This window comes from Sinocyclocheilus grahami, unplaced genomic scaffold (assembly GCF_001515645.1).
Source record: "Sinocyclocheilus grahami isolate Dianchi unplaced genomic scaffold, SAMN03320097.WGS_v1.1 scaffold606.1, whole genome shotgun sequence".
Classification (NCBI taxonomy): Eukaryota; Metazoa; Chordata; class Actinopteri; order Cypriniformes; family Cyprinidae; genus Sinocyclocheilus; species Sinocyclocheilus grahami.
This window is the reverse complement of record NW_015505785.1, coordinates 17,232-29,855: the sequence shown is the minus strand read 5'-3', so window position 1 is coordinate 29,855 and position 12,624 is coordinate 17,232. Positions and strand designations below refer to the sequence as shown.

The 12,624-nt window shown below is 38.9% G+C and overlaps 1 long non-coding RNA gene across 1 annotated transcript in view; it reads right to left on the bottom strand.

Moving 5' to 3' along the window:
* Positions 1-4,704: 4,704 nt before the first annotated feature.
* The window catches only part of LOC107557533 (uncharacterized), a 23,718-nt gene continuing 15,798 nt past the window's right edge, over positions 4,705-12,624 (bottom strand). Inside the window, exon 4 of the long non-coding RNA XR_001605406.1 lies at positions 4,705-4,815. This is a non-coding gene — a long non-coding RNA (uncharacterized lncRNA). The remainder of the gene's footprint in view (positions 4,816-12,624) is intronic.

The following is a 12,624-nucleotide window of genomic DNA, read 5'->3' as shown; positions in this document are numbered from 1 at the left end:
TGAGGCTCAAAAAAAAGAAAGAGCCTACAAACTCATATTACTGCCAAAGACGGAGTTCTTAAGAGCGGAGGCTTCATCAGGATGATTCTCCTAAAGGAGAGGAGCCAAATGACACTCAACCCTAATTGAGGAGCTCTTAAGAGTGGAGGTCTCAGCATCACGATTCTCTAAAGCGAGAGGAGACCTGACTACACTCAGTGCCAGAGGCAGTTAGTGAGGCTCAAAAAAAAGAAAGAGCCTACAAACTCATATTACTGCCAAAGACGGAGTTCTTAAGAGCGGAGGCTTCATCAGGATGATTCTCCTAAAGGAGAGGAGCCAAATGACACTCAACCCTAATTGAGGAGCTCTTAAGAGTGGAGGTCTCAGCATCACGATTCTCTAAAGCGAGAGGAGACCTGACTACACTCAGTGCCAGAGGCAGTTAGTGAGGCTCAAAAAGAAAGAGCCTACAACTAATATTACTGCCTGAGCGGAACTCTGGGGAGCGGAGGCTCCAGCAAGACGACTCTCTTAAACGAGAGGAAACCTAACAACGCTCAACCCTGGTAGGGGACTCTTAAGAGTGGAGTTCTCAGCATAACGACTCTCTAAAGCGAGAGGAGACCACGCCATAGGCAGTTAGTGAGGCTCAAAAAGAAAGAACCTACTAACTCTTATTACGGCCAAAGACGGAGCTCTGAAGAGCGGAGGCTTCAGCAGGATTACTCTCTTAAAATGACTTTTAAACGAGAGGAAGCCTAACAACACTCAATCCTAGTTTAGGAGCTCTTAAGAGCGGAGGCGTCAGCAGTATTACTCTCTTAAAATGACTTTTAAACGAGAGGAAACCTAACAACACTCAATCCTAGTTTAGGAGCTCTTAAGAGCGGAGGCGTCAGCAGTATTACTCTCTTAAAATGACTTTTAAACGAGAGGAAACCTAACAACACTCAATCCTAGTTTAGGAGCTCTTAAGAGCGGAGGCGTCAGCAGTATTACTCTCTTAAAATGACTTTTAAACGAGAGGAAACCTAACAACACTCAATCCTAGTTTAGGAGCTCTTAAGAGCGGAGGTGTCAGCACAACGACTCTCTAAAACTAGAGGAGACCTGAGTACACTCAGTGCTAGAGACAGTTAGCGCGGCTCACCAAAGAACCTACAAACTAATAGTACTGCCTAAGCAGAGCTCTGAAGAGCAGAGGCTTCAGCAGAATGACTCTTTTAACCGAGAGGAAGCCTAACAACACTCAACCCTGGTAGGGGGCTCTTAAGAGTGGAGGTCTCAGCATAACGACTCTCTAAAACAAGAGGAGACCTGACTACACTCAACGCCAGAGGCAGTTAGTGAGGCTTAAAAAGAAAGAGCCTACGAACTCATATTACTGCCTACGCGGAGCTCTGGAGAGCGGAGGCTTCAGCAGAATGACTCCCCTAAATGAGAGGAAGCCTAACAACGCTCAGCCCTAATAGAGAAGCTCTAAAAAGTGGAGGTCTCAGCATAACGACTCTCTAAACGAGAGGAGACCTGACCACACTCAACGCTAGACAGCGTTAGTGAGGCTCACGATAAAGCCTACATGCTAATAGTACTGTCTAAGCAGATCTCTAGGGAGCGGAGTACACTGCCTAACGACTCAAAGCTGGAGTACTAAGCTAGGAGTACTGACCATGCTCCTAAGTCCCGAACAGAGCTCTAGTGCCCTCTAGAGGACGCAGCGTGGAGTTCGCTTTCGAAAAGGAATAGTTCCTGTCCCAAAATGTCATTACCTGTGTTGATGTTATTTGAATTTACTTTGAATTGAAAAAATAAAAATAAATAAAAAATCTGTTCCTGCCATTCTATTTTAAGTTTCTGTGTGGCATTTCAATTCTAATTCCAACTCATTGAGCCAATTCTATCTATTGATAGAAGGATGCCCTCGTGTGGTTCATACTCTGAGTACAACTGCAAGTTCTTTGCAAAGATGTTTATTTTTAAAAAGTTCAATAAAAAAATAATAATAATAAGTAAAAAGTAATAATATAATAATTAACTACCTGCAGTGAATATGAACACACCTCCGAATCCTCAATAATGATTATAACAGCGTAAAAACTTTCTTTAGAATCAGTTTTAAATTTTAAATGCCTGTGCAAAAAAAAGAGCCATAAATGTATAGGTAAATAGATCAAGAAAAGCAGTAGAAATAAAAATCCAGAGGAATGAGAGACAGAAGGAAGACCAAGCAAACATCAGCAGCTGAAGCAAACAGGTTATTATGACATCACTGCATATTCAAAGGCCATAGTGAAATAACAGATGTCAGACTAAGTACATAAAATGTGACTACTGCGATTATTTTCAATAATTAGTTTAAATTCTGATTTAATTATGATTTTTTTTTTTAATTATTAAAATATATACAAACATATGGATCACTGTCTCATATGCAAGTCTGTTGATGATAAGTGTGATTATCATCAATAAATGTTTCAAAACAAACAACCAAATTAACATTGGCACATAATTTCAATTACAATTATAAATTAAATGAATTAGCTTTGAAAATACTAATTCAACAATAACAAAGAAGAAACAATATCTTCAGACACTGAATATGAAGTGATATGAATGCAATATAGTGTATATGAAATTACTAAGAAACAGTAAACACAATCAGCTGAGTAAACAACGGATGGTTAATTGTGTCCACACCTCTTATTTAGTGATTGAGCATTAAGTCACCAGAAATCGTGCATGATTTTAATCAAGTACTCTCACCTAAATGATTTTAGGTAGGAGATTTACAAAAATACTGAGGCCTTGAACTTATATAAATGTCTACATATAAAGAGATACAATAGTTCATAATATTATTGGGCACTTCCTGTGAGCAATACTATGTTAATGCTAAACAGTGTTGAGTGTATATGCATTGTGGACACTTTAAAATTAAACTTTGAGTTCAGAGCTCTTTCTAATTAATTAATTAGCCTGCAGGTAGCACAGCAGTATAAAAAAAACATCCTTCATCTGATTACAGTCCAATTCTTAAAATAATGTTTTATTGAGTCTTCATGCTGCATACTGCACACTGAAATAACAAGGGACCATTATTTACACATCTCAAAAGAGTTTGACATGTTTTTTTACACTTTTAAAAGCCTTTGTAAACTGTGAGTATTATATTGATGATTAATGTTTTATCCGTTACCTCTTTTTAAATGTGTACCACAATACGTTTTTTAATGTTAATTCTTAATTTTTTTATTACATAAACAATTCGATGTTAATTATTTTTTATTTAATAAGTGCACTTATCTTCTTTGCACATACATACTTTTAAATAATGTTTTTGTTGTTGTTACTGTTTTAACAGGCTTTTAAAAATAGATATTCAAATTGTTTTACAGTGGAATACACATATTTATACTACTGTAATGGTTTATGAATGCACCAAATGGAACAGGGAAATGACACTTAAGTAAATGTGTAAGCCAAATGCATTTTACATGCTTTTAATGTAAATTCCTTTTTTTTTTGGAAATTTGTGACCCTGTCTGGGAAATCCAGGCTAAAGTATCAGAATCTAATTATGAGATAACAAGCATCAAAGTTTGATCTCAACCATTCATTTAACTTTGATTTAAATATTTGACATGGCCTTACTCAGTCAATATTAAAGATATAAAGGTTATATTTTCACAGAATGTTCTACATCGTTATGAAGGATGATATTATGTAGAAAATAGTAAATCATAATCAAATGACTTTAGCTGGGTTTTCACAGGCAGGGTCACATTTATGTTGTTATATAAACACTTTAACACTTAAGCTCAGGGCGTTTTTTTGGTATTTTCGCTTAAATTTAACATACTCAAATTCAAATGTTTACCCTGCACACATACAATGGAGGAAATGAAAATAAATGGTTTCATTGTAAAGAAAACCCTTTGAACTACAAAATATGAGTGTAATTCTTTATAAATAACATTATATACTTTTCAAATATTACTATAAACACAAAAAACATAGGCGATTTTGGAGATTTAAAACTAATTATTTTTTTTGAAAATCTGTAATTCAGGTTCTATTAGGCCCAACTCTCTGCAATTTACTTTGTTTGATGCCACTAGATGCCAAAAAGTACCAGAAAAAAAGAATCTTTCAAATAACAGCTTCTAAACAGGAGTTAGAACCTTATTTGTGAAACGATTGAAAATGTCTATTTTTGCATCGAAATGTGTCATGGTGAGTTTCCCTTACAAAAACAGGCTTTATAAAACACATTAACCCCACAATCCTATATTACTTTGTGCCATAAGCACTTAAATTGATTATTAATTGAATTATGTTTCATTTTTATGTTTTTCTAAGTAGTAATATACAAAATGGCACAAGCGAATTGGACCAAATTTCACATATTGTGTTATTCTTCAATCAGTTGAATTATTTCAGGATGCACAAGACTGTCTACATTATAATATATATCTGGTCTATCACAACCTAAAATAGAATCCATATCCTCCAGCTTTATATCATTCCATTTATGTGCATTCTGTATTGGGATACTGCTTCACAGCATCTCTCACCTCATCAGCTCACTCCTGTATCCTGTGCATCTCTCCATGACAACACTGTATCATCCGAACCAGAGAGGAGCTAATTTGCTATCTGGCAGCTAGCTGTAACATTCAGAGCGTCAAACAAACACATTTCAGTTCATCCACACACCACTGCAACAATACATGTATATTTACTGTATATTCACTGAAATCCATAATATACTGTACGTTTCTGTCAATAAACATTGTATCATAATGCTAGCTGTGCTATCAAGTTTCCAAACAACTATTCTAATATAAAATATGCAAACACAGCTCATATAGCCTTACCAGAGGCGCGGTCATTCGTCTCCACGGTGCCGCGGAATGTTCTTCACCACATATAACTTGTAATGTGATTATCATAGATTGATATAATCCGAGATGCGTGTACAGTATCCATTCCGTGAGTGAATCTCGCCTTCAAACATTCAAAAAAACTACAGAGCCCATAAAGCCCCCACAGGCACAGTCCCGGATGCAAGACCCCCCTCTCCCCCTCGAGTGATGCAGAGGTGTCAAATTTCACGGCTTTGAAATGGCCGCCGAGCTGACAGACTGTAATCTGACCAATTGCAGTCCACAAGCGACCACAGATCTATAGAACATCAGACACTCTGGCTGTACGCGCTTCTGATATGAAGAGCGCCTGTTTCCAGACGAGCGTCTTTTTCTGAACCTGGACAAAACGCTGTATATCTCACAGATGCAAGCACGCAGAAACGTGGAAATGGTCTTGTTTGAAAGAAGAGATCCTAATCTAAACGATAATATAGAGTATATAGATATTTGTGGCTGTTTGCGGCTGACTGAAGCAGTGCTACCAGAATAAATGTAAATTCGCTCAGAGGTGACCAAATTTTACATCGCGATTCTATCGAAGATAATGCGATCTGTGATTGTCACACAATGAAATAATCTACATCGTCAAATTCCTGAGAATGAGAGCTTTCTTGTGACATATGACTTGACTTTTTTGTGAAAAATATATATCGAAGATAATGCGATCTGTGACTGTCACACAATGAAATAATCTACATCGTCAAATTCCTGAGAATGAGAGCTTTCTTGTGACATATGACTTGACTTTTTTGTGAAAAATATATCAAATGCACATTCTTCGTAAAAATTATTCGCAATGGTTAGGTGGAAATTCGTGTGTGGGACGAATACATTTCTAAGCTTAATTTTACTGCTTTATGAATATAAAAACCAAAAGGAATGGTATTGTTTTGTAAAGAAGACACTCAAGCTTTCAAATGAACCCATATATGGGCTGATACCATATAAGGAAGGCTATGTAAATGAAGCATAAACATTTTGCGATTTTGGACCCGTATCCGGGTCCACAGAGTTTAACTGTTAAAACTTCTATTTTTAACTAATTAAAAATCTAAATTTTCAAATAAATTTTAACTAATTAAACAATTTTGGAGTTTCAGTTTCAGACAGTATTTTCTATTTTTCAGCACACATTCAACGAAACCAAACCCAACTGGCTGTCTAAATTTTTCAGTTTGGATGTTATTGTTGTTTTTCCCCTTCTTCTCTTGCATTAGCCCTTGAACATGTTCTTAAAGTGTAAAAGCTAGTTACAGTCTTTACTCCATCCTCTCACCTTCTGTTTCAGGTTCTTCATACAGTAACCCAGTATGCAGCAGTGAAACCTATTTTTAGACTCTATAGTCTCTGTTCCCTTATACAGAATATCATCCACTCGTGGAAAACATGGCCTTGTTAGCAATAGTAAGGAGGCTGGTGAAATCTTTCAAGCATAAATCTATTTTAGAACATGGCTATGTGTTATAGGAAAATGTGTCATAAGGGTGGCATGGTGTATGTTAAAAATGAACGTCACACGTTAAACTTATACTGTTCAAAAGTTTGTGGCCAGTAAAATATTTAATGTTTATGAAAGAAGTTTCTTATGCTCATCCAAGATCATCTGATCAAAAATACAATAAAAACATTATTTATTGTCATATTGTAAAATACAATTTAAATGTTCTTTTGTGACAATTGTCATTTTTTTCTGTGATCAAAGCTGACTTTTCAGCATCATTACTACAGTCTTCAGTGTCACATGATCCTTCAGAAATCTGTCTAATATGCTGATTTGCTGCTCAAGAAACATTTCTGATTATTATTAGATTTGAATACCCCTCTTTTGTAATTTTATTTTTGTGATGTGTTTGTATTCAGTATATATTTTAAGTAAATGTACACCACCTAGACCTAGTGTATACAGGCATGTGACAGTTGGTGGCGATAGTGAGGCCTGTTCTCATACACACACGAATCCCCAGTGTTATTATTTTATTTTATTTTTTGTTCCAAGAGTGATAAATATCAGGCAGCTCCATAAACCACAATTCAACGCGATTGTGACATGACCGTATGAGTCAAAAATACAAAAAAGTGTGCACATCCCAAAAAACCCAAAGGCTCAGGTGCAACCAGAATGTGGATGACCGCAATATTCTGATATGTGGTATGATTACTTGTTCCTCTACGCATGTGATTTTTTCTTATTCGTTGTCCGTGTGGCCTTGCTTATGTCGGAAAAACGTCCAGATCGCTACAGCGTTACATTAGGCAAGCTGGTCACAATGTTAGTGCTTTACAATACATTGGTATAGTGAAGGTACAAAACCCGGCGAGCGGTGGCTACTTTGAGAGGAGATTGTTGCAACATGAATGTTTTTGGATTTATACTTTGAATACTTTGTCACCATTTGGGTTGAATGAAGATTTTGACATTATTTAAACCTTTTCTTTAGTGTTTTGTATGTTTCTCCAGTGTTTATTAATATAATATTTTTTTTCTATAAACACTGTTGTAGATTGTTTTGTTTATTATGATCTCAGTGCCTTTGTGGCACAATGACTTCACTCTGATTCAGTGCACCTAAGATATTAGAGTGCACCTAATTAAGGTGATCACCTGGGGTGTATTCCAGAAAGGAGGTTCAACAAACTTAAAACATGAACTATGAGTTGACTTACCCTGAGATTGGAAACTGAGTTTTCGGTTTCGGAACATCTGAGCAGAGTTAGTTAAATCCACTCGGAGTATGTTGAGTGTATCTCTGAGTTTAGCGCGTGCACCACGACTATGAAAAGCCATGATCAATGAAGCTCCGAAATTACGATTCACCATGGCAACAGCTCCCGCCAAAAAGACTTCTGCATAGTACGGAATATGTAATTTTAATTCTAAATCAATGTTATCAGAGGTGAAAACTGGCAGAAAGGTAATTTATTGAACTAATATTCATTTTCATGGTATCCCACGGGCCAAAAAAAAAAAAAGGAAAAAAATGTGGCAGCAGAAAAAAAGTAAACATAAAAACATAATTCAATAAGATAAAGCTTCAAGCGTGAAATGGGTGTAGGCTAATGTTACATGATTTTACAAATATTTGAAATTCAATAAATATCATTCAATGTATATCTATTTCAATGTGCAGCAGCTTTTGCCACAGTCTAATGCTTTTATATAAATGCTTTTAATAAATGTTCTCTAATCCAACATGCTACATTTCTTAATTACGGTAATGAAAAACATTTGTCTATTCAGAAGCCAACTTTGGCTTTCTATTCAGAAGCCAACAGTAAGAAGGCAGAGACTCGTAAAGTGGAGGAGAAGCTGCAATAGCACCCCTGACAGATGAATAAGAGATTGCCACAATACCAATATTAAAATCCAACAGGGAAAATAATAATTTGTTGCTTTAGTATTTGTAGAACATAAAGATGACCAAATAAATTGTGAATAATTTGTGTTTATTTAACAGCTGTCATGGTGATTACGGCATAGATATCTTGCACTACCCTTCCATCTGGCATCCTTCCATACAATACAGCAGGGATCCTCAAATCTGGCCCACGAGATCCACTTTCCTGCAGAGTTTAGCTCTAACCCTAATCAATCACACCTGAGCATGCTAATCAATGTCTTCAGGATCATTAGAAAATCACAGGTAAGTGAGTTTGATCAGGGTTGGAGCTAAACTCTGCAGCGCATTGGACCTCCAGGGTAAGATTTGAGGAACCCTGCAATACAGTAATCAGCTTCATTTTCAGAAGGTGCAATGGTGAGAATATGTGTGTAATAAATGCATCCAACCACACTGGAAATCCTAAAGGAAATTCTAATTATTAGGTTACTTAGCGGTCGCAACAAGATGTTATCAGTGGTACCATTCAAATAAATATAAATATAACAAATAAATAATTTAATTAAATTAAATCCTCTCCTGATGTAAATGTAACTCCCCGCGAATTAATGCAGCATCCTCATCTACAGGAGCCCGTGTAAAAAGACATGCAAATTTTTTGTCACATTTACTGAAAAACTGCTGACTACTCTTGTCAAACTCTGGTTCGGATTCATTGAACGGCTACAGGATGTCCGGTCAGAACATTAGGTCTCACACCAGGAATGTACTTCAGGGTGATTTATTGTGCAAAGATGTGTGTATTTCTGTAAATTTAAATTTGCACTGTGTGTCTAGCTCGTCAGGTGAACAAACCCGAACATGTTCCCTGAGATGCGTTTCAAGTCTTCGCATTATAGCCTAATATGCAATATAACATTAAATACTCTATCAAACTAATTACAGAGGAGAATTATAAAATTTTGTCCTCAGGATAATGTGCAAATATAATTAACAATGTAAATTATCATACAATAAATTAGGTAAATGTACTTACGATTAGTTGCATGCACACATATATCTACACAATCCTTCGAACTTATTAAACTTATTAACTATTAACACATAAGGGCCTTTCGCACCGCTTTAGTTCCAGAACTAAATGTACAGTACTAAAGTACTGGGACGATTTTGCGCGAACTATTTCCCAGTACCATTTAAAGGGTTGCATTCACACCGAGTGTGTGACGTAAGCCGGTCTTCATTTGTGCGCGGCATTCAACAACAGAAATGTAGAATAACATTAACAACAGGAGGATGGAGGACGCTGTGATCGGAGCTGTGTTTTTGTTGTGTCTCGCGGGTTTCACAATAATGGACATGGAAAGTCGACGTATACATAAAAATGGTTGAAAGAATAGAAAGGAGGACTAAGAATCTCCAACGACAACTGGCAGTGCTACATTTGCTACAAGTGCCTGCACTTCCACGTCCGTCCATCTATCGCTGTTCTCCATACTTGCGAAATAAGTTGACACAATGTTTACAGTATGTTTACACAGTGTTTTAAATCATGGCGGGTGAGGGTGTTTTCATATGCATTTGGCCAATCGATGTCTACTTACGTCACAATTAGTACCAATTGTGCTGGTTAGACCCTGCTCCGAAGTAGGAGCTAATTTGGTTCTCGAAAAAGGCAATCCGGTACTAAAATCGCACCCAGTTCCGGCGGTGCGAAAATGTCAAAAAGTGGGTAGTTCCACAATTAGTTCTGGTACTATGAAAGGTTACCGCGGTGCGAAAGGCCCTATATACACATCCAGCCTCAATACTGTCTTGGTTTCCACTCCATGGAAAGTTTTGGAACAGTCCAAATCACGAACACAGGCGGGAGGGTTCGGAAGAGTTCACTTTCGAGGGGTGGCCTTTCTTACAGCCGCCCCAAATTCACAAGGTGAATTTGAACAACAAGAAAGGCCTTACTAAGTATTGGAATGTCATTCAGGCAAAGGAGGTAGGCAGATGATCTTGGTCACTGGCCTTAGGTAAGTTCTGCCCTCCACTTTGATCTCAGCTGATCTGACTTGGTTATCCTTCCTAGGGAAAACTTGAACAATCCTTCCAACAGGCCAAAGTGCGTGAGGTAGCTGTGGATCCACAATCATAGCAGTTTTACCTATCCGTAGGTTGTCTGTTTCTGACATCCATTTATGTCTGGTTTGAAGGCTGGGCAGGTGGTTACGGATGAATTGCCTCCAAAAGTGATCAGCTAGCAGCTGACAATGCCTCCATCTCTGTCGACTCAGAAGCTCAGAATCCTGGTATGTCGCTTGGGGAAGTGAGGCATCCTGCCGCCCCATCAGCAGGATGTTGGCTGTAACTGGGTCAGGGTCAGCGATGTCTGAAGATGTGTAACCAAGGGGTTTGGCATTGAGGATCCCCTCAATTTCAATGAGAACAGTACGCAATACTTCTTCAGTGACCATCTGTACTCCGAGGGTCACTTGCAGAGCTGTTTTCAGGGACCAATTTTCCCGCTCCCAGCATCCACCGAAATGTGGTGCATTAGTTGGATTGAACATAAACTTGATTTGCTGGCTTGCAAGTTGAGCTTGGAGCTCAGGCTGAAGAGCAGTGTAGGTATCCCAAAGCTCCTTATCCCCACCTTTGAAATTTGTTCCCTGATCTGACAGGATTTCAAAGGGTTTCCCTCGTCGAGCAATGAAGCGACAAAGGGCCATCAGGAATGAATCACTGTCCATACTTGCGAGGAGATGAATATGCACTGCACGGGTGGTCATACACTTCAAGATGATCCCCCAACGCTTCTCATTTCTCCGTCCCACCTTTATGAGATAAGGACCAAAGCAATCTATCCCTGTTGAATAGAAAACTGGCTGGTGAATTCTCAACCTGGCAGGTGGGAGGTCTGCCATCCTGGGGGGATGCGGTTTAGCCCGCCATTTTTGGCATTCAGCGCATTGGCATTGATGATATTTGACTGCTGCTCGTCCTCTTAATACCCAGTATTTCCTCCTGAGCTCTGAAAACACCCTCACTGGTCCAGGGTGATGCAAACGGTCATCGTAGTCTTTGATAATCAGTTTGGTGAGCGGGTGATGTGGGTCAAGGACAATGGGGTGAAAGGTATCCTCGTCTAGTTGACTGATTTGTCAGAGGTGACCACCAACCTGAATGAGATTGGTGCTGATATCTAGTTCGGGGGCTAGGCAAAGCGGGATTGTACCAGGCTTCCTTTGTTTGACAACATACTCAGCTTGTACTAGCTTGGCCACTCCTCTTGGTATGCTGCAGCTAGAACAGGGTCTCTTTCCAGCTGTTTCTCGATTCCCCTTAACTGAGGTAAGACAGCTTCCTTAGATGCGTAGAGACGAGGCATGTTCTTGACACGTAGCAGTGGAGTAGCGTATCGCTGGACACCATCAATCTCCACTCTCACTGTGTTTTCTTGCAGAAACTGAATGGACTCCTTGTTTTGACGTGACCTGGTGATCATCTTTTCACTCTGGTATTGTAGAACATCCATTTGCCACAGTCTCTCCACATTTGCATAAAGGTCATTGACATGCGAGGTGAAGAAGCATTGATCATGGGAAAGATGACTGCTCAATTCTTCAGTTGGACCCTGCAGTGTCCATCCCAGATGTGTTCTTACTTCTGCTGGCCCACCAGGGGTCCCAGTCGGACTGGTTCTATGGGTATAAGGAGGTGGGGGCAATCGGAACCAATGAGAAGAACAGGAAGTACCTTGTCCAGCTGTTGTAGAGGTAACCCTGCAAGATGCTTGAATTTCTGTTGCAGGACATCGACTGTAATTGTAATTGTAAAAACTTTATTGTCCCCCTTAGGGGCAATTTGTTCTGTAGCATGATAGATTTCACCACATACAAGACAGACAAATGCACAACATTAATAGGACATTAAAAATTTACATCAGCATGGCGCTGCAAATAGCAGCAAGGACGCTGAGCTCCGCAATTCTTCTATTGTTTTTGTTTGTTTGTTCTGTGTTTTGTCGTTCTTCTTCTATAAGTTTTACCAGAGACGAACTCCTTAACATTAAACAGCACATCCCGGACAACAATTTTCCGGTTTTTGATTATTCTGACGTTTTGTTGGACATTCTAGTCGGAGATACAGTTGTGTTGTTCAAACGCGCGTGCAGACGCAGAAGAGGGAAACGCGCCGCCGCCCTGGTGAAGCTCCGCGCGCGCGGCTTTCTGATTGCGCTCCCAAGCATTCATCTCGCAAATGTCCGTTCCCTTCCTAACAAAACGGACGAACTTCATCTCCTCACCCGCACCAACAAGGACTTTTCAAACTCTGCTGCACTGTGCTTCAGTGAAACCTGGCTGAGTGAAGCCATTCCGGACAAC